Here is a 19,361-nt window from a genome sequence, read left to right as displayed (position 1 = left end):
GTAGTGATAATGGTCATGGTTTGGTGGTATTATTTATGTAGCAGTATCATTTGTAATATCTTTCTGTATATAGGATGTTTTCTGCAGTATAGAGGTAGTATTTGTTTCTTATGCATAGCAATAATGTTATATGATAACTATTTATGTATATACAGGAATGTGGAATTCCTATCGCCCGACGCCCTGGACATGCAGTTCCGGGCGCCAGGCAGGTGAATTTTTCAGGCCCTTAGCTCGGCTTCAGGCAAGCAGGGCCGGACCTGAAAGCCCCCGACAAGGACAGCAGCACTCAGAGGGGTGTATGGAGCGGGCTCCGGACTTGTGCCCACTCCATACTCTGCAGCCCCCCGCTGTTTTCAGTACCTGGGGAATGCCGCTAATAGCCAACATGCAACGATTGCCCCGGCTGGCAATTAAGAACTATTAAAATATAACATTATGTATCCCGTATGGTAAATTACATAAATGTAAAAAAAATATATATATTAAAATACCAAACCACAGAATGTAGATTTTACTCCGTTTTGGTCCCATGGACAAGTAGTTTTGTATTGAATTTCTACACCCCTGTATGTGAATAAATCTCTCTGTGTGGTGAAGGGAAAGAGCATGTGCTTTGAGGCACTTTAATAATATACAGGGTGCAATCTACCCTAAAGCCAGCCCTGTGCAGCTTCTTCTCAGGACATACACCATCTCACTGACACATAGCCGCACCCCCACAACTTTATCAACGAGTTAAGCGCCTCAGTAGGACAAAGCATGGGAAATCCCCACCCCCCTTATCTGCACTTGGTACCGCCCTAAGCGCTTACTGGCTCGCTGTCTCTTAGAGACCGTCCCACTTTGGGGGGCGCGCGCTGTATTCCGGAGTTCATTGACAGTAGTGAAGGGGGACATGGGGTCACATCACATGGGGCAGTGCGAGCAGTGAGGAGCCGAGGACCTGGCGCACAGGTGAGGATGCCATGCTGAGCTGCTTGTGTGGTGTGCGCTCATGTTACACCGTGTGTTCTCTCGGGTGCCCGCCACAACTTCCTCACGTGTGAAAGCGCAGGACGGAGAGCCCGTGCTGTAGGAGAAGGCGGCCCGGCTGCTGGAACAGCTGTGACAGCGCGGTGGGTGCCCGGCCGGGGAAGGGTTAAACACAGAGGGAGGGAGTTCATGGACTCCAACAAAGAATATGGCGAGAGCGGCGGCGGCGGCTCCTCACAGTGCTGCTGTATCCCACAGGAAGCTGCCCCGCCAGTCCCTATGCCCTTCACAGGCGCTCCGGTAAGTGACCTTCCTGCCGCCGCTATACCGTCCGCCCCGCCTGGGAACTTTGTGAGCTAAGTAGGAAACTTGTGGGAAACCGGAAACCGTGTCTGCTGGGCGGCTGATCCCTGCTAGGGAGAGTGCGGGCTGTCAAGGGCACGGTGCGAGGAGGAGGGTGTCCGCGGCTCCTACCCTCCCCCATCCAGCGGCCGTGTAACCCTTTACTTGCTGCACGTCTTCTCGGTGACCTGGACGGCCTTCAGAAGGCCACATGCTGCTCACTGATGGCTATTTTCCTTATAGCAGGATCTTTGGAATGCTCTGTAGCTTCCTAGGCCTTAGGGTTTCCATGGTTACAGACTACAAACAGTGTAGTCTGGTTATGTACTCTTAGCTGCTTCCATGTAAATTGTCAAGGAGTAGATCAGACTACACCACTCCAGATGTTGTGGGCTACACATGGGCTCATCTTTATTGGGTGAGAGGTGCCCTTGACCTCCATTCCCCTTCACTGCCTCTGATCACCAGTGATCTGTCTCCTCGCTTTTCTACAACATCTTCTGGGAAAAATTGAATTATTTTGTGTTCAGTCTTGTAATGCATGGCAGTGTGTATGTGTGTGTGTATATGTATATATATATATATATATATATAATGCCATTTACCCTGCAGTAAAACTAACATGTAATCTTGAATCTTTAGGTCAGTCTGATAAAAGCAATCTACCCAGTTTGAAATTCTAAACTTTTTTAGAATTTATTTTTAATTTTTTTGCACTGATCTGTAATTTTTATGGGTACCATTGTGGTATTGATCACTTTTTGATTGCTCTTTCCTTTTTTTTTTTCTGGGATGTGATAAAAAATAATTTTTTATTTATATTTTTTTATAAAAATTTTTGACATTCACCGTACAGGACAAATGTTAGAGTACCTGTCACCAAATAAAACTTTCAATATAGTGATCTGTGTTTAGACACTTTCCCATTCGCTTGTTTTTAAAATTATCAACAAAAATGTTTAAAATATAATATAAAAAACAGCGACTAGGTGGCTCGGTTCTGTTCCCTGCCACAATTAATAGTGAGTTTGGTCTCCTCCCAACCCGGCAGGAGTCCGAACTCGGGACGTATTTTTTATTTTTTTTTTTCTGCACTGAGCTTGTCAGCTGCGCAGAAAGTGAAAGCTCCACAGATTCTCACAGAAAGCTGCAGGAGAGCCTCACTGATAGCAACACAGACTGAAACATGCACAGAGCCTGAGGTCTTCTATTCATCACAGCACTGCAACCATGTAAGGGCGGAAGTGCTCTCCCAGCAGGCTTCAGTGATGTCATGCCTGCTGAGAAACACCCACTTTCTCCTGCTGCAAAATTGCACTATGTGAGCAAGAAGAACAGTATGATACACAGCTTTTTAAAGCTCTGAAATTGTTTTTAAGGGCAGGAGGGGTGTTAGGAGTACTTTGGGAACATAGCCTGAGGTAGTTGAGAACAGTTTATTTGGTGACCGGTACTTCTTAATTTTTAAAAGTTCGTACAATTACGCACACGCTGCGATACTAAACTTGTTTATTTGTATTGTTTACATATATTTTTTTATGCGGGAAAAGGGGGTGATTTTATCCTTTTGATATGGAAGGGATTACTCTATGTGAGTTAAACCTTTATTTACATTTTTTTTAGTTTTTTAGGAGGAATCATTAGATTCCTCAAACAGATCAATGCAGTTCAACAGAACTGCATTGATGTGTGTGCTCTGCGCTTGATTTATAGAGCCTCTCTGCAGCCGGCTCTATCAATCCCAGCTATCAAGCCACGTGCCGGCTATTAGCCAGCTACTGCTATCAGCTGAGGGCTGCCATTACTCGAGCGCATGCTATACATCCTTAAAGGGGTATTCCAGGATTTTTTTTATTTATTTGACTATGCTACAGGGGCTGTAAAGTTAGTGTAGTTCATAATATAGTGTCTGCACCTGTGTGTGACAGTTTTCTCACAATTCTCATGTGATTTTTACCCCAATATTTATTTTTACCAGCATACAAAATGACTGTCAGATTTTTCCCAGGTCACAATGTGGCCGAGACCTAACATCACTAGTCAGCTGATGACAGGGAGCCTGTCTGCTTCAATGTGTGGAGGGATCGCTTGGTGGGAGAGAGATCAATCTGCAACTAATGCAACAGCTGTAGGCACCCTGATTGAAAACCACAGGTCTTTTGATGGATGCAGCTCATTTGTGTTTCAATGGGTGGGGTGGCTGATGTGTGGGAGGGAGGAAAATGGAATTGTGGGATTTGTAGTCAAAAAAAGAAAACTGAAAAAGGAAATACCAGTTCACAGAAAGATGGCCACAGTGTTATGGTAGCTTCACAACATAGCCATTTATCCCTAAGACAAGCGCAGATCCTTCCTAAGCATGTCCATTACTGCCTGTCAGGTACGTACTAAAATCACCTTATGGTGGATAACCCCTTTAACAATGTCATGACATGTATACACATTAGGGGTTAATAGCATGCTAAAAGGGCTTTCTCATAAATGACATTTAGGGTATTATTCAAACTTATTGCAAAAAGTCTTCCAACTAAAAGTGGCTTCATACACTTGAATAGGGCTTTGTATAGAGCATGGGTGTGGATTTTTGTGAACATGGGAGGTTTATCAAAATCTGTGCAGAGGGAAAGTTGACCAGTTGTCCATAGCAACCAATCAGATGGCTTTTAATCTTCAGAGGCATTTAAAAAAATTGCTATGGGCAACTGCACCACTCTTCCTCAAAAGTTTTTGATCTCTAACCCCCCCCCTCCCCTGTATGTGTAACTAGTGGGGGTATAACTTACACATGCCTGTTATTTAGAAAAACTTTTGAGATGTTTAGATTGCACTAGTTCTCTATTCTGAGACCCACTGCGATCACTATTTAGAGTGCTGTGAAGTGCTTTTTTTTTTTTTTTTTTCTCAGTTGACTACTCCATCCAAACTCATTCACTGCATTGATGCATTGATCTATTGGGAATGAGTCGGGTTTGGGTGACAGCCAGCAAGTGAGATGTGCTGCCTCCCACTTCACATGGCTTTAACTCATGATTGCTTCAGGTCTCTGACGTGGGTGAGCTGGTACTAGGACCGCTCAGAAAAGCACCATGTCCATAGATGGCAATGCATTTCTAATGTGGATTTTGCCTAAATAATGAACAAGTTAATTCTTTTGGTAGAGAGCGTAATCAGAATTTTCATGGCGGAAACACCTGCTGTAGGAATTCCGCCACGTGGACATTGCAGCAGAATTTCATTGAAAACAATGGGAATCTCCTGCAACAAAATTTCCAAGTGGAATTTTTCATGCAAATTCTGCTGTGTGAACATACTCTTTGGAGATACTACGGGATATTAAAATTGTCATTCAAACTGCCGTCAGTAAAAAAAACAATAAAAAAAACCTGCTGTCGCTCCTCCGGTAACCTGCTCCGGCCTCCGCCGTGATCCTCTTTGTTGCTGGTGGTCGGTGAGTTATACTGCACTCAGCTAATCACTGGCCGCAGCAAAGTCCCATCTCGGCCAGCCATAGGCTGAGCAGCAGTGTGACGTCTTCAGCCCCAGGAAGAGGATCGCGTCGGAGGCCGGAGCGGGTTACCGGGGAAGCAACGGCAGGCATGTATCTCTTTGTTTTGTTTACTGCCAGCAGGTCTGACAATTTTTATATCCCGGAAAACTCCTTTTAAAAAGGTTATCCACCATATGGTGACTTTAGTACCTACCTGCCAGACAGTAATGGGCATGCTTAGGAAGGATCCTTGCTTGTCTTGGAGCTAAATGGCTATGTTGTGAGTCCACCATAATGCTGCTGCTTTCTTTTTGTGAACTGGCTTTTTCTCCCTCCCACACATCAGCCACCCCACCCATTGAAGCACACCTGAGCTTCCACGCTGTGCTGTAAACAATAGACCAGTGTGTTCTAACCAGGATGCCTCCAGCTGTTGTAAAATGAAAACAATTCTGTGCAGAATGATCTCCCTACCACCCAGCAGTCGCTTCACCCATTGAAACAGACAGGCTCCCTTGAACACCTGACTCGTGATGTAATGTCTCAAGCTGCACTGCAACCTGGGAAAACCTGAGACGACACACATTTTGTATCCTGTTAAAAATAAACTAGGACATAGATCACAGAAGAATTGTGAGAGCAGCCATCACACACAGGTACAGACACTATATTATGAACTACACTAACTTTACAGCCCCTGTAGCATAGTCAAAGAAAAAAAAAATCCTTTAACTTGAAAATCTAGGGGCCTGTCTTGCACACAAAATGGGAAAATTGTGGGGCGTCTGAATAGAAACTTTCTATGTGTTCTAAGGAAATGTTTTTCTTTTTAATAATTGATATAAAGGAGTACTGTATAGTGCATTTTATTTTCCCACAGAAGCACCTGAAATCTGCTGCCTGTGAAGACACCTATTTGTCTCACTTTTCAGTAAATGTCTTTGTTTCCATCTTTCGGTAACATATGCAAGTTAGTTGCATATATCTGTCTGTAGATTTAACCTAAATTGTTTGGTGGGAGATGATAGGGAGGTAATGAATCAATATTCAGACTAGCAATATAACAGAACTATGTAAACCTATGGTCTAAGGTCTTTATTTTGTATGTAGCTGAATACAGCAGAGGCAGCCTGTTTGTATAGGCCAAGGCTACGCTACCTATTTTAAAGTCGCTTCTTTGTGCTGACAACATGGGTGTGGTTCATGAGAAGCGTGGCGCGCCCCCCCCCCCCATAATTTTCTCTATATTGTCCTTGCTGGGAGGGCCTTGCAGTTAGGACAATACAGGTTAATGGGTCCCCCACAGTTGGCAGATAGTCTCCAGGTTGGAATACCACACAATAGTCAAATTGTTCCCTCATTTTTGTAGAACCCCCTCTCCCCATAGGCTACCTACCTACGGACATACCTGGGCATTAGTTGCTGAGGTTGCCACAAGTGGAGATACCTTAAGTGTCTGTCTTCTACCATCCTTTTTCCCCTAGGCAAATTTATTTGTGAAGCCAGAGAACCCCTTTAAGCCCTGTCAGGTGAGCCTCCATGTTTTTCCTCCACATAACAGATACAGACTGATAGCTAAAGAATTTGGAGACGTTAACACCCTGAACTGAACAATGGGGGAGATTTATCAAAACCTGTGTAGAGGAAGAGTGGTTCAGTTGCCTGTGAAAACCAATCGGATCGCTTCTTTCATTTTTAGAGACCTGTGAAAAATCAAAGAAGCCAGCTGATTGCCATGGCAACTGCACCACTCTTCCTCTACACAGGTTTTGATAAATCTCCCCCACTGTTTGCAGTGTGGCGGGGGTGGGGAGCATTATTTTGCTGAAATAGGCCAGTGCCATGGAATACATCTGTCATGAAGGGTTGCACTTGGTCTGCAGCAGTGTTTGAGTAGGCAGTATGTGCCAAAGCAAGATCCAGAGAGTTTAATGTTACGTAGGTATGTCCACACAGCACTGAAATGCTGCAGATTTTCCTAATTTCAATAGGGAAGTCAAAATCTACTTTAAGTCTGCAGCAAATCCTCAACAGTCTTTATCAAATCTGTAGCATATGTAGTCCTGTGTGAACATGCCTTTAATGTTCTGCCTATTGAGAAAATCTTACTGCCCTTAACAAAGTACAGAATTCCTGACTTCTAGATATGCATCTTGCATTTTGTGTGGCCTGACCTTGTTGTTGCTTAGTCAGCCTTCGACTGATACGTTCTGCCGTAACATCGCAGATATCAATCACTGCTTTTCTATGATGTTGTAGAAAGGTTCAAGTGTAGTTCAAGGTTAATGGAGCCTTGTAGAAAGTTAGGATATATTTTGTAGCTTTAATGTGATGCAGGGGCCCTAAATAATTAGTCAAGTACTGTAATCCTCCAGGAATTGTTAGATTCCTATCAAAGCAGAGGAATATATGTATCTAAAGCGGCTGGGGGAATGAACACTGTAAGGCTATGTTCACACGATGGAATTCCGCACGGACATTCCACAGCAGCATAGTCCCAATGATTTCAATGGGATTCTGCTGCACTGTTCACATGACAGAATTTCAGAAATTCAGATTTCAGCGTCCGCGGAAAGAACAATCATGTCTGTTCATTCTGCGGTGTCCATACGGAAATTTTCCATCTCTACATTCCATTGTGTGAACATAGCCTAATAGAGCAGACAAAGGTGTTCCTCTGACTTTACTTGTTGTTCAGCTGTTACATGTCGTATTTAGGTTAGTAGGACATTATATCTGTACTGATATGTGAATGAGAGCCCCACAATTTGAAGTCATTCTTTGACCTTTCCTCTAAAGGCAGTCCAGATGTTTGACCGATGACAGGATGTGTTGGGCTAAAATTAGTTTCCTTTCCATCAGAGTATTAGGCAAAGCTCGGACATGCAGGCAGCTGAAAAGAAGCTCTGCTGGATGCACATTCAAAGCCAGTGAAAGGAATACATGGCTGGACCTAATCCGCTGAAGAACCAGCTTGACATTTGGTGAGAATTGCCCCATGAAATAGGTTTAATAAGGTTTTCTCTCTGTTCACACTAACATAGGCTGTGTTCACACTGGCATTTTCTCTTTGCTTCCATTGCTGCTAGTTAGAAACACTTATTTCAGATTGATAAATCTGAGCCAGTGTCTGAGTTTTGTTTTTTATACAGCAACCAACTAAAGCTCCACTTTACCAGAGGAATTTGCGAAAGGAGGCAGAGTTGTGATTGGTTGCTATCTGTCTGAGACAAAAACCAGACTCCCTTTTTGTCTCAAGAAAGCAACAACAGCATGTACCATAATTGCCAATCTTTATTCAGTTCATATGTAAATGGCCAAGGACACACTTGTGAAAGATGAACTTTCGAGCCCTGGTTTACCAGACCTGTACTCTTACCACTTAACCATTGTGCTGAGCGAAAGTTATATATACTCACACCCATATAGACACAAGTAATCCCAAAGTAGATATAACAGTAAGCTCCTATTAAAGTGTACCTGTCACAAAAAAACAAAAACTTTTTATATAATGTAGATAATACGTGTGTGTGTGTGTGTGTGTGTATGTATGTATGTATGTGTGTATGTATGTATGTACCCCCGTCGAGAATGGCCCTTAGTCGTGTTGTTTTTGTTGTTGTTGTTGTTTTTTGCATGTAGTACAGACACACTAGGGCGCTAATGTTCTGCACATACCCCCCCCCCCCCCCATGTGTATAGCAGTGTGTGTAGTACACACACTGCTATGACCATGGGGGTGTGTGCTGAGCATTGCATCCTAGTGTCTGAAGAAGACACTAGGGTGCAATGCTCTACATGTACCCCCCCCACCCCCCAAATGTGTATAGCAGTGTGTACTACACACACACTGCTATACACATGGGGGGTATGTGCAGAGAATTGCACCCTGGCGTCTGCAGAAGACACTAGGGTGGAATGCTCTGCATGTGTCCCCATGTGTATAGCAGTGGTGTGTAGTACACACTATATACTGATACTGGCACCACCAGACCCATGCCATGATGTCACATACTATATTCACATAGTAGGGACACAGCAGTGGTGACACATGCCACCTTACATTATATACTGATACTGGCCCTACCAAGCTTACTATTGCAGACTATGACGGAGACACACACCAACATGACTTCCACCCTACACATCCCAGTGTAGTATCGGGGCAGCCACCATTCTGTCACTATCTCCTTACACACCGGGAATTTCCACAGCCCAGCTGACAGCTGGCCCCAGCACGCCCTGTCCACTGCCGCTGGGGTTACTAATGCCCGCTATGGGTGGAGTCCCTGCCGTTGGCCTCTCGAAATTGCCATGATTGGAGAAATGATCCTGGAGCCGGGGCAGCTCCCTGCCAGTCTCCAGCAGCTCAGTGTGCAGCTACAGAGTCGGGAGCAGCAGCTGATCCCGCAGCAAATTAATCCAGTGGCCCCTTCCGGGCTCTGGGGCTGGGGGTCAAGTACTGTTAACTTAAAGAGGCTGCAGTGGTGTGGGATTTGGAGGACTTGCAGACATAGTGCCTGATCGACCGAGCCCTCATGCAGCAGCTTCATGATTTCCGGTGTCCCTTTGCAACGAATCTCCCTTTTATTCGATAACTGGATTCGTCGACAACAAATCCTGTTATCGAATTTTATCGATTTCTTGGATTTAATTGTTGCAGCCCTAGAAAAAATGCTGTCCCTGCAGCTATTGCCTGTCTGTCTCTGTGTGGAGTCCAAACACAGGAAGGGCAGGACAAGCAAGCCTCTGTGCAGGCTCCTGGATTGTCAATCATCCTGCATTTCACAGAGCCTCAGTCCACGGGGTCCTGATTGTCCTCAGTCCACGGGGTCCTGATTGTCCTCAGTCCACGGGGTCCTGATTGTCCTCCTACACTTCTTGTATTTGGACTCCTAACAGAGACACACATGCAATAGCTGCAGGGGAAAAAATAGAAATTTAACTAATGTATTTAAAAAATATACATATAATGGTATTAGCTACATTATATACAGTGGTATTAGCTACATTATATACATTTTTTGTTAATGACAGGTACACTTTAATATGTACAAGATCACACCATTAACAACCAACTCATACCACCGTATTCAGATATGGACAAGAAAACTGTAAGAGGAGGGACATCAATAAGAGTATAATTTGCCCCGGAAGAATAGTTTGGGGTTCAGGGGCTTAGTGGATCAAGGGTCCGTATTAGTCCTGAGTTATAATTACGAAAATAAGACTGTCCTAAAACAGTCCATCCAGTGACGGCCCGATGAGGTCAGTTATCAACCAGTCTTCCAGGAGACTGTTGTCTGACTTATTGATAAATCTTGGCTGATGCGTTTGCCGTTCAACATATAGAAACCCCAATGTAAACGTGGCAGTCTCACTAAAAGTCTATGGGATGTATTGAGATCCAGTCAAAAAATAAAAATCATTCCTAGCTGTTATGAACAGAAGCTATGATGCTCGTGTGAACAGAACCTAATTGTGGAGAGATTTCAGGATTGGTAAAACCGATTGAGATCAGATGATTGTCTATCACTGAGTCATAAATATGCAGCACAAGTTATCAACTCTTCTTGCTGCTTAACAGTACAATATAAGCTAATACTACGTGTCTGTTAGGCATCTCCTAATGTTGACTGTACATAGCTATGAAGCATATGGTACAAGTGACGGCTCCATCAGCTGTCATAGGCTGGGTAGCGGCTGCCTGCAGTATGCTTTGATAGGAAGTCTGTGGTATGCTACGAATAAAATCCTACATTCAAAACTTTACCTTTAAACATTCAACTTTCCTAGAGATTATGGCTCTTTTTAAGCCTGTTCTCCTTTCAGGATTAGTGTCCTGTCATGTGGATGCTGCATCTTTTATTATTCATGTCACTCAAAAACTCCTACAGCTGCCTACAGCTTGTCCACTTCTCATAGGCTGTGTGTAAGGTGGTGCTTTTCTGTCATCATCTGAGCATGCATTCACACTGAACCATGGCCTTTTAGGCTGCACCCACATGGAATTTGTTGTGGCTTTTCCATGCTGTTACCTTAAAGGGGTACTCCAGTGGCAAAAATTTTTAATCAACTGGTGCCAGTGAGTTAAACAGGTTTGTAAATTACTTAATCCTTCAAGTACTTATTAGTGGCTGTATACTACAGAGTAAATTCTTTTCTTTTGGGATCACTTTTCTGTCACTACCACAGTGCTCTCTGCTGACACCTCTGTCCATTTTAGGAACTGTCCAGAGAAGCATATGTTTGCAATGTGGATTTTCTCGTGCTCTGGACGGTTCTTGACATGGACAGGTGTCAGCAGAGAGCACTGTGGTTGTGACAGAAAAGAAATATAAAAAGAGAAAAATATTTCCTGTGTAGTATATAGCCGCTAATAAGTACTGGAAGGATTAAGATTTTTTAATAGAAGTAATTTACAAATGTGTCTAACTTTCTGGCATCAGTTGATTTAAAAAAAAAAATAATTCTACCAGAGTACCCCTTTTAAGATATGTTCACACATAGCATATATGCTGTGGATTTCATGCATGTGTTTGTTCCCCCCCCCCCTTCAATTAGTGGCCAGGGCATAACATCTAAACTTGAATAGGCTAAATGTGAACATACCCTTAAGAGATTATCTGTACTTAAATCTGCTGTAGAAAGTTGTCTTTTAGGTTCAGATTTGTCTTTGATGGATTTAACCCTTTGCAATGCCAAACATGTACATGTAGTTTGCAGGTTTTATTGTGGCCTTTTCCTAGCAGTATTCCTGTCCTGTGTGAGCGTAATAGCTTGACATGCAAGATGTTGGAAGCCAGGCAAGAAGTCCCTTAATAACAAGTCTGAGCTATTATTTTAGGCTGCTTTCACACTAAAAAATTCATCTGTTTTAAAGATCAGTTTGATGTTCTGTTATAAAAACCCTGAAAATCAGCCATTAAACGTCCGTTAGAAAATCCATTATAGTCTGTGGGATTTTTACATTATCCATTTTAATCCATTATAGTCCGTTATTAATAACGGACGTTATTTTGTGACGGAAGAAATAGTGCATGCAGTATTTCTTCCGTTCATTCTCCCATCACAAAATAACTACCTATATTAATAACTGACCATAACGGATTAAAACGGATAATGTAAAAATCCCAAAGACTATAATGGGATTTTCTAACGGACGTTTAATGGCCGATTTTAAGGGTTTTCATAACGGAACATCAAACGGATCTTTAAAACGGATGAATTTTCTAGTGTGAAAGCAGCCTTAGTGACACACATACTCTTAAGCCATTTCCTGCAGCAGTTTGACATGAAACCACTCTTTGTGTGACTGCAGGTAGTTTACACATGCTACACTGCCCGTGAATGCCAATGAAGGCAAAAGTGCTCTCCTCACATAATTGTCATTTTTAGTGTTGTGTAAGGCGCACTGTTGTGACAACATGTGTCCTGTCCTCTGCTTGTCCTTGAATAACTCCCATGCTCTGGTCATGGAGTGGAAATTTCTCCTCTGAACCTCGCTTTATGCCTGTATTGCGTCCAGGATTCAGCATGAAATTACACCACCGTATGTCACACATGCTTCTGCATTTTGTCAGGTCAAATCTTTTGGCTATGAGCCATATCCTATTGTGATCAAAGTTCACTCTTTGGCATACTGTTCCCATCTCCGCCACATAACATGACCGCTCCATGCTAATTCGACCTGAAATAATCTGAGAAGTGTAATGTGGTCTTCTTTTGAACTATATAATCTACCTAACAACTTAATCTTTTGGTTCGCAATGAGAAATATAACAGGATTCTTTGTCTAGGCAAAATAAAGTTTATGGCAGTTCTCTTTGCACTCAGATGGCATACCATTAAAGGGGTTCTCCCTTGTTTATACAGTTTTTTTATTATGTTTGTGTGTTGTGTGTATAAGTATGTGTTTTTTTTTTTTGTGTGTTGTGATTATGTATATATGTATTTTCTTACCTTTTGTGAAGATCCGGAAGCTGGCCTCTTTTTCTTCCAGCGGCTTGCTGTGTAACCTCGGCCTCCGCCATGTTGTGTTCGGTCAGTGGGATGTCGGGGGGTGTGTTCTTGCTTCTGTCCTTCCTATCTTCTGACGTCCGGGGCGAATCTTTTCTTCTTGTTTCTTCCGTGGCTCAGCGACGAATCTGCGGCCTCTTCCGGCGCATGTGCAGGTAGTTTGTTTTTTACCAATAATTCTTGACAAACTGTCTGCGCAAAGCTACGCTGTTAGCGTAGACCTAACGTAGGCTACGCTGTTAGTGTAGCACTTGCGTACTCGCGCATGCGCAGACAGTTTGTCAATTAGACAAAAAAAACTTTATTGGTAGAAAAACTACCTGCGCATGCGCCGGAAGAGGCCGCAGATTCGTCGCTGAGCCACAGAAGAAACGGGAAGAAAAGATTTGCCTCGGACGTCAGAAGATAGGAAGGACAGAAGCAAGAACACACCCCCTGACATCCCACTTACCGAACACAACATGGCGGAGGCCAAGGTTAAACAGCAAGCCGCTGGAAGAAAAAGGGGCCAGCTTCCGGATCTTCACAAAAGGTAAGAAAATACAAAAATACATAATCACAACACACATAAAAAAAACACATACTTATACACACACAACACACAAACATAATAACAAAAAACAGTATAAACAAGGGAGAACCCGTTTAATACAAAGTCAGTTTGGACTCTTTATTATTTTTCTTTTGTGTACTTAAAGTATAACAAGGAAAAAAATCAATTACCAACAAAATATTAACGATCGGAATAGCTGGCAATCCATTCTTGTAAAGTCTTCTTCATATACACTTTATTTTTTTTGCGGAATTTTATGCTAACCTTAGATCCATTTTGGGTGCACAATTTAACAGGTCTTGCATAATTGGATACAAAAAACAGTTATATGACTTTAGCCACATTTTTAGTTTTTTACCCCCTTGATCAGAGTGTGGCTAATAGTCTAATATTGTGCCAGATTTATTAAAGGAGTAGTCCAGTGGTGAACCAGTGGTGAACAACTTATCCCCTATCCTAAGGATAGGGGATAAGTTGCAGATCGGCAATCTCCGGCTCTGCCATAGCGATGTATTGAGGGGGCGTGTCGGACGCCGCTTTGTGTGGAGGTCGACACCCGCTATCTGGCCGGAGAGCCTGGCCCCTGTACAGAAAGATCGCAGGGGGCCCCAGCGGTGGGACTCCCCGCGATCTCAAACTTATCCCCTATCCTAAATGTGGCCTCATCTGTCTAGTCTAAATTTAGATTATGTAACCCTTAGACAGACAGTACTGTATTAGTAAATCTTGGCAATTGTTCCAGGATTCACTGCATAAGGCAGACAACTGATATATGGTTGTACAGTGTTCACTTCAATCTGTGATCCTAAGGCTGGGTTCACACCACGTTTTTCAAATACGGTTACTGTATACGGTTTTCCGCTTAAAAACGTATGGCAAAAACCGTATGCAACCGTATGACTCCAAATTAAAACGTATATGGTTTTTTCCCCGTACGGTTCTATCAGTTTGCATCAGTTTTTGCCAACGGTTTTGCTATTTTGTTGGAATTAGTTTTCCAGCAATTTAATAAAGTTACTATTGTTCTATTGAAATTCCAATCTGCGCATGTATCAACTCCAAAAACGGATTAGAAAAACCGTGTGCAACCGTATTATGAAATTCTGTGTACGGTTCTCATAGACAACAATGTTAAAAGAACCGCATACGGTTCGCATACGGTTTTCCAACCGGAGGCAAAAAACGTGGTCGACAGCGTTTTTGCCTACGGTTGAAAAATCGGCAAAACCGTATCAGAGGCAAAACGGATGCAACCGTACACAACATTTGGAATACGGTTTACAATGCATTCTCTATGCATACAGTTTCGGATACGGTCATATACTTTTTTTTGCGGAAAACCGTATATGGTTACCGTATTTGAAAAACGTGGTGTGAACCCAGCCTTACACACACACGTTTTGGAGGCATGTGTAGTAAGCTGTATGATATGGCAGATGGGATCAATTGTGAAAAGGAAAGATTGAACCAGTGAATTGAGCTGCAGAGCAGCACTATTTGATACTAATGCAACCATACAAGGAGGTGGGTTGAGCAGCCTCGGTGGTGACTCTCCATATTCTTCAGTATGGCCAGAGACAGATGATTGACTGCAGGGTTTACCTGATATTCACTGCTCAGGTGACCCTAGAGCACCAAACAAAGGCATCTGCTGCTGAACTCCAGAGAGGTAAGAATTTAAAAAAACAAACAAAAAAAAAACCTACCCAAAAGAACTGGTATACCTGGGCACCACCATGAAATTCTTAGTTGCTACAGTGACCTGGCTTGGATTTGTCTAGTATTGCAGTATTGTATGAAGAATACAGGGGTAACCTATGACTGTTCTCTACAACTGTGCAGTTGTACAAGGCAGTAAGCCAGCTATGTGAATTAGCTTGGTGGCATGTAAGAATTCAATGTAAGGTATATATATTTTTGGTTTATTACACTGATCCGCTGTCCAAAATGCAGAAAATGTGCAGAATTATGTAGTGTAAAATTTGACTGCTGCTTCAGAACAATTTCATATACATGAACACGTTAACTAGTGTTCTCCAACTGCTGTTTCTCCAGTTGTTGCAGAATTACAACTCCCATCGTGCCTTGAAAGGCTCTTGCTATGTTCACACAATAGAATTCCACACAGAGATTCCGCAACAGCACAGTTCCATTGATTTCAACGGGATTCTTCGCTGTTCACATAGCATAATTTCTGTGCTGGAAACATCTGGCATGGATATTCAAATTCCGCTGTCCACAGAAAGAATAAACGTCTGTACTTTCTGCGGACTCTGCAAGGAAATGCATTGCAGTCTATGAGCTGGTGCAGAGCGGTCCTAGCGCTGACGTATTTTGCCGGCACTCCACTGTTGGGGGTAATTTTCTGTGTGGAGATTGCCCGTGGGAGCATGACGAAACTTATTGGGAACACTGACATAGACACTACAGTTCTGTGTTCTGTCTTTTCTTTTTAACCATTTTAAAACTGCCCCCCGAACATACTTTTAGTTTTTTGTTTTTTTCCCACAGTGCGGCATAGAATTGCCATTTTTAGAAGCAGATTTTGTTAATCATACGCCAGCGTTAATCCTCGGCATGAATGATCACTTTTTCTTCCTCTTTCAGCCATGCTTAGAATCTGAAATGAGCGGAGTAATTGCCTTGTACTGAGCCAGATGAGGGAAGTTTTACTTCTGCCTGAAGCTGTCTAGTTACAAAATGTTGAATCTGAATCTCTTCCTGTCATTAATTGTTTTATAGGGTGTGGTTGAAAGGCTAGGGAAGTAATGGAAATACGTTCTGTGGAATTTTGTCCTTCCTCTTTTTTGTTTTTAGAAACTGAACAACCTTGAAGGCTTTGAAGGTTGAGTTGTACCATAGCAACTGAGCATTTAGTCCCACATTTTTGACCATAAACCATTCCCTGGTATTGTGGATTCAGGTTTTGAGAACTTTTTTTTTTTTTTGGTCTTTAGTAAAAGTAACACTCTGCCAAGTGTGCATTATCCCTTAATTACGCCTTCAAACCTGTTTTATCACTTTCTGGGAACTTGAGACCTACCTGCCTGCCAACCTGCTCACATAAGCGGGAAGTTGCAGTGCCTAAGGTGCTGTTTTCCTCCTGTGGTGTCTTTGGGCTGACGCAATGTGCCACTGAAGACTAAAAGGGGAACTTATTTAAACTGGTGTCTCACACGTCAATGTTAAGAGTCCTCTAGTGTGAGATATGCGCCAGATTTATTAAGAGGCACCTTATTTGGTGCTTCTCTCACACTGCATGTGCCAGACTTAAAAATCTATGCCAACTACAAGCTAGAGTAGATTTCTGGCCTAAGTAATACCCCCCCCCCTTTCGTTTTCCCTAGGTGCTACATAAATCTGAGAAAGTTGTGTAGTTCTTTCTAGCCTGACCACAGTGCTCTCTGCTGCCACCTCATATGTTACTGAACGCTGGTAAAATGAAAGCTGGACTGGAATTGTTGCTATGGGAAAGAGTTAACTTTTGGTGGAATGAGTGTAAACTGTATAAAGAACCTGTGCAGGGGAAATGTTAACCATTGGGCCAAAAAAAAAAAGCCCCATAGCAACCAGATTGCTTCTCTTTATAAATTTCTTTTTCTTTCCTGCCTACAGGACTATTTTATGGGTAGATATCCATAGTATGGAGGAAGCCAGAAATCTACTGTCCTCATTTTAACACCATTTTACAGTAATGTAAAAAGGCCCTGAATAAGGTTAGTACAAGTACCCGAGGGATATGCTTTTTAAAATAACTAAACTTATATAAGCTTGTCCACATTGTTCGGTCAATGTTTAAGACTTCTCTGGAGGTGTTAAATAACTGGTTATTTGTTACTGTATAACGTACAGCAGTTCATTACTTGGTTATGAAATGGAAACCTGTGTTTGCCTAGTACAAAGTTAATTGTAATACTTGTTAATATTTTACCTGCACAAGAACATTTCTTGAATTCTTCTGTGACGGTTGACATGCTTTAGTGTGTGTGTTTACTTACAAAAAATTTAATAAAATGGGTGTTGCACAGATGTTGTCTCCTGCTGTTCTTTTAAAGTACTGTAGAGAAACACCATACCTAGGGCGGGCTGTGTATGTAGACTTATGTATTTTACCTTACACTTTAACACCTTGCTGCCTTTTGCCATACATTTAGTGTATAGAGCACGCTCAGCAGCTGTATGTTACAGTTAATACTCTGCTGCAACATCCTGGATTAGGGTCCGTTCACATTGGTGGATTACCTGAGGAATTTGCTGCCATTGACTTCAATAGGTCCAAAGCATTGAAGTCAATGGCAAATCCGCGGTTGATTTTTCGCAGCAAATACACACTGGAAATTCCGCAGGTAATCAACCCTTGTGAACGGACCTTTTTAGGCTACGTTTAGACGAGCAGGTCCGCAGCGTTTTTTAATGTTGTAGATCCGACGCCGAAGGACCCCTAGTTGGGGCCTCAGATGTGCCTGCTTGGAGTAACAATATGCCGCTACGAGCAAACACCCTGCGGTGTGCTAGTCGCCATGCATATGCACACGTTGCGGATGCTCTTGGCCTAGCTCAGGGAGCAAGCGGAGCGGCCACGATGTGTGAGAGTACACCACGCATGTGCGGAGACTCGTACATCAGAGCACTGTGTCTGCTCGTAGTGGCGTATTGCCGCTCCGAGCAGGCACATCTGAAGCACCCTGTAGGGGTCCTTCGATGGCGGATCCACAGCGTAAAATACGCTGTGGATCCGCTGGTCTGGACAAACCCTTGGGGTGAGTTCACACGTGCTTATTTTCTGCTGCAGATTTGCTTCATCAGATTTTGCTGTCCATTAAAGTCAATGGGCACCAAAATCTGTAGCAGCAGATCTGCAGCAAAAAATACGCATGTGTGAACGTACGTTTGTAATGGCCGATTAGAAGCTATGCTCAGTCATTTAGTCTACATTGAAATCAGCAGCAGAAAATCCTATGCATCAAATCCTGCGCATCAAATCTGCGTACGTGTGAAAGTACCCATCGGGTGTATTTGCACACATGCATGTGCAACTTTAAACTTGCAACTGCATATTTTTACAAATCTGATTGGATACAGATTTGAAGTTGTAAAATCCACAAATGCGGATTTTACAACTTCAAATCTGCAGCTAATCGTGTGTGTGTGTGTGTGTGTGAATACACCATCAGAGCTTCATTTGCAGGTGCTAAAAGAAAATCTGTCATTAGTTTCACCTGCACTAACCTGTCAGTACATACAGGTAGTGCAGGTGACACTGATGACAAGGATACTTTCCTGGTCCCGTTCCCTGCTCCTGTCTTTACCGACAGGTTAGTGCAGGTGAAACTGAGGACTGATTTCCTCTAAACTCTTAGATACCATATTTAAAGGGTGTTATGCTGGGTTAGAAAAAATAGCTGATTTCTTCCACACAAAAAAAACAGCACCATACCTGTCCTGTTCTATTCACTTTAATTGTAACTGAGTTCCAATATCAAACAAACTCCATACAAGAGTGGTACAGATTCCGGGAGAAAACGGCCTGATAGTGTGGTCCAATACATAATCAGAAATGTGGAAATTGTATTGCCCGGGACATGTAGTTCCGGGTGCCAGGCAGGTGAATTCTTCAGGCATTTAGCCCTGCTTCGGGCAAGCAGGGCTAAATGCCTGAGGAATTCACACATAAAGGGGCAATCAATTTTGCCCTGTAACTAAACTCCTATAGACTGCAGCTGTGCGCTGCAGCCTATAGCGAGCCGCTCAGGACAGCGTCCCGGCGTAGGCGCGTGCGATGACGTCACTCATCGCGCGCCCTCTGTCTGGACCGAGGGTTCGGTCCAGTAGCAACAGTGACCGCCGAGCCCCTGAGCTTGCCGGAGTGCACATGGGGGAAGAGGACAGGTAGCAGGGGATCAGAGAGTAGGTGAGGTTTGGTAAATATTATGGTACAGGAGAGGGGGTTTGGGCTGAAATATAATGACACAAGGGGCATCAGAG

The 19,361-nt window shown here is 43.1% G+C and overlaps 1 long non-coding RNA gene across 5 annotated transcripts in view; it reads left to right on the top strand.

Moving 5' to 3' along the window:
- Window positions 1–563: 563 nt before the first annotated feature.
- LOC130362014 (uncharacterized) overlaps window positions 564–19,361 on the top strand; it is a 36,164-nt gene continuing 17,366 nt past the window's right edge. The window contains exons 1-3 of one of the 5 annotated variants that reach the window (XR_008891239.1): window positions 564–957; window positions 7,667–7,788; window positions 16,992–17,092. This is a non-coding gene — a long non-coding RNA (uncharacterized LOC130362014). The other 4 variants (XR_008891236.1, XR_008891240.1, XR_008891237.1 and 1 more) reach the window with 4 other exon arrangements.

This window comes from Hyla sarda, chromosome 3 (genome assembly GCF_029499605.1).
Source record: "Hyla sarda isolate aHylSar1 chromosome 3, aHylSar1.hap1, whole genome shotgun sequence".
NCBI classification, from domain to species: domain Eukaryota; kingdom Metazoa; phylum Chordata; class Amphibia; order Anura; family Hylidae; genus Hyla; species Hyla sarda.
Note: the sequence above shows the minus strand (reverse complement) of the source record. Positions and strands in the feature narration are given on the sequence as shown.